This window comes from Lupinus angustifolius, unplaced genomic scaffold, assembly GCF_001865875.1.
Source record: "Lupinus angustifolius cultivar Tanjil unplaced genomic scaffold, LupAngTanjil_v1.0 Scaffold_16_127, whole genome shotgun sequence".
In the NCBI taxonomy this organism is placed as follows: Eukaryota; Viridiplantae; Streptophyta; class Magnoliopsida; order Fabales; family Fabaceae; genus Lupinus; species Lupinus angustifolius.
Window position 1 is genome coordinate 80,106 of NW_017718974.1, and position 3,685 is coordinate 83,790.

Below are 3,685 nucleotides of genomic sequence, written 5' to 3' on the forward strand. Positions count from 1 at the left end.
AGAGTGGTTCGGTTTCTCTAGAGCAATTATGTTCAAGATATATTCCTTTCTCGCAATTGTGATCTTCAACATCATAGATGGTGCGACTTCGAATGGGCTAGTTGTCCTCTTACACGACGCTTCGTTACTGGTTGGCTGGTCCAATTTGGTCAATCCCCTATCTCTTGGAAAAAAAGAAACAACACACCATTTCTCGATCGTCGACTGAAGCTGAGTATCGGTCCATGCCAACTACTACATGCTAGCTCAAATGGTTAAAAGGGATTCTTTCCAATCTTGGCATCACTCATACCAAACCTATGATTCTTCACCGTGATAGTCAAGCAGTCTTGCACATTGCTAAAAATCTAGTATTTCATGAACACACCAAACATATAGAAGTCGATTATCATTTTGTTCGTAATGAAGTCCTCCACAATAATATTATTTTAACTTATGTCTCTACTACTACTCAACTCACAGATATCTTCACTAAAGCTTTGGGAAAACCACACTTTGAATCTTTGGGAAAACCATTCTGAATCTCCATGTTCCCACTTGAGGGGGTAATGCGGTAAGAATAACCCAAATCAATCTAAACAAATATGTTACATATCATATTTAGATTTGATTTTAAGAAAATAACAACTTAATCAAATATGTTTACATGGATTTAATTTGTTATTATCACAGTAGTCTCCATTATACACAAAATTAATCATATTTTTGGTTTTTCGATACTACTTTTAATTGAAACAATTTCGCATGTACTACATGTAGAATAACAATTGTAATGATTTTTATGTTGTTTATTAAAGCAATTAATTGTTTTTTAAGTGATTTTATTGATATATGTGAAATTAGTTAAATTTATTTATAGAATGAACTCAATGGAGTACTTTAAAGTGATATTTTGTGACACATAAGTTGATTTTATAGGTCTTATAAAAGTGATTAAATCATTGAGAACCATAAAAAGAAGTAAATATTTTTTTGATAAGTAAAAATCTACATAGGAAACTCTTATCAATTATCCTTTGGTGTGTACTAAGGATTCTCCCTTTTGATAGTCAAAGAATAAAATCTTTTTAAAAGTAGAGATCATCAAAAGGGTACTTCTACACATGATAAATATTGAATTCTAAAATCATGCTTATAGAACTCACCTATATGTTAACTATTTTGAACATTATTAGTGTTCAAATGATTATTTAATATTTAATTAGCATTAAAAAGTTGTATATTTACTATCCAGTCATTAGAAAACCTTATCTTTCTTCTAACTCTTATTTTAGATTATTCATAATCCTTAAATTATAACTCTACTAGATAATCCATATGATTGGTGAACTACCAATCTTAGGATCTTAAATCCCATAATTTTCACACATAATATAAAATAATATACAAAGTCATACATGAATCCATGCATGTTCTCATATTTACTCCTTTCGTTTGTCTTTGTAGAGAGTTTTGGTATGATGGTCTTCCTCAACCAAATCCTGAATTCTTCTTGGGACCTTCATTTTCTCTCTTGTGGGAAGATATGAAAACTAATTGTGATTTTGTGTATTGGAGATCACAATTGTTTCTTATGTGTTAATTTATAGGATTCTCATATCCCCTATAGGACAACCATTTTGCTATCTACTCATTAAGTTTATATTCATTATCAATTTTACAAGTCCGATGGATTTCTGAAATTAGATTACTTGTTTTGTAACCCAAAATAAATAGCCGATATAGTTATATTTAATATATAATGTCCACCTTAATTATAAATTATGAATTTCTAGCAATCTCTCACTCGTGCTTCATTTTTTATTGAAACAATTATATCACATATTCTTTAGGCATGCATCCGTATGCTATTCATATTTAGACTTCTCCTTAATACAATTTGATTAATCTCATATATCAACTATGGAAGCACTGCGACCTTCACTACATTCAAACGTGACTCGACCATAATGATCACCATATTAATATACTTCATGATATAAATCAAATATGGATGAGTGACATGGAAATTTCATGCAATGTAATCTCAAACATGTCAATTTCCAACCAATATTTCTTTATTCATTAGTGAGATCAATCCAAAGTCTTTAATTGTAACACAATATTTACAATACACAAGTTGAAAATAGAAAAATAAACCATCAACTTTATTATGTATAAAACTATATATGACGTCCAAAGTAAATTATAAAATATATAGACTCCAATTGAACTAAGGTATCATAAGGAGCAACACTCATATGAGCAATATACTCATGAAAGACTTTAGACACCAAATCCTTAGTGAGTTGATCAACTAGCATAAAATTTGTCCTATATGTTTTATGAGAATTTGTCTATTTTGAACACTCTCTTTAATAACCATAAACTTGATGTTGATAAATTTGGACTTTGTTGAACTTCTATTATTGTTGGAATAAAGAAGCATAGATGTCGTGCCCCGATTTTCGGCTGCACGACCTCATTAGAGTCGCCACTACATTTTTTTCAGTCAAAAAATGTAGAAAAATCTTTTGGCCCAATCACATTGGGCCTTGGACTTTGATATCCAGGTTTGGGAGTCGATTACACCCTAGGGAAGGTATTAGCACCCTAGTTGCCCGTTTGAACGGTACCCTATTATATTGCATGGATTATTAATTATGTTATTATTATTTTATTTAATTATGTGATTAATTAATTAATTATTATGAAGAAAAAATTGTTTTTATTATTGTGCCTGACAAGAATGACCCCGGTCCTACGTATCCCTATTAAGGGAATCAAGGCTTACGTAGTTCTTTAGGTAGAAAAATTTTATTTGTTGGGTTGATTTTATTTCTTAAAAAAAATTAAAATTTAAACTATTATTTTTTAAAATGAGTGAAGCATAACCCTCATGTCCAATACTGCATCTCATATTAAAATTTAGTTTAGAAATTACATTTCTTGTTTTTTTATTAAAAAAACCGTTTTTTAAAATGAGCGAAGCATAACCCTTACGTCCGATACCGCATCTCATATCTTACAATTGTGGAAATGTGGTTTCAATATTTTTTACAAATACAATAATTATATGACATATCATTATCAAATTTATTACACATGTAGATGAAACAGAGTAGAGGTGATGAACAAAAAAATAGATAGATGTAAGAAATTGGACTTACCTGGACACATGAATCAACATCTATTAATTGAGAATGAAGAGCCACAGTCGGAGAGAATGTTTAGATCAACTCAACACGTCCATGTATGCATTGGGCCTGTGTGATTTCAATGACTCAACAATTATTCCCAAGACTCGATGACAATATATGAATTTAGGTATTGTTAGATGATGATTATTGTTTTTGGTTGTGTGATTTTTGGTGGGATGATTTTGGATTGTTGTATGAAAAGTAATGTTGAGGGTAAAAAAATGATTGATGAATGAATTTGTTTGATTGTTGTGTATATGAGATTTTGATGTTGGTATGGGTGAGAGATTTTGTGGTTGTTGTGGCTGAGAGATTTTGTGTATGAAAGATGATGTTTAGGGGGATTGGGGATCAGTTAGGGAAGAAATGGTATGAGCATTTTTGGCTTTTTTCCCCTTCCTCTTAAGGGGAAGACCCCATCTATTTATAGCCAAAGCCATATGAACACCAATTAATTCCTAGGAGAACATTAAGGGATTATGATTTTTTTCTAATTCCAATCTGAT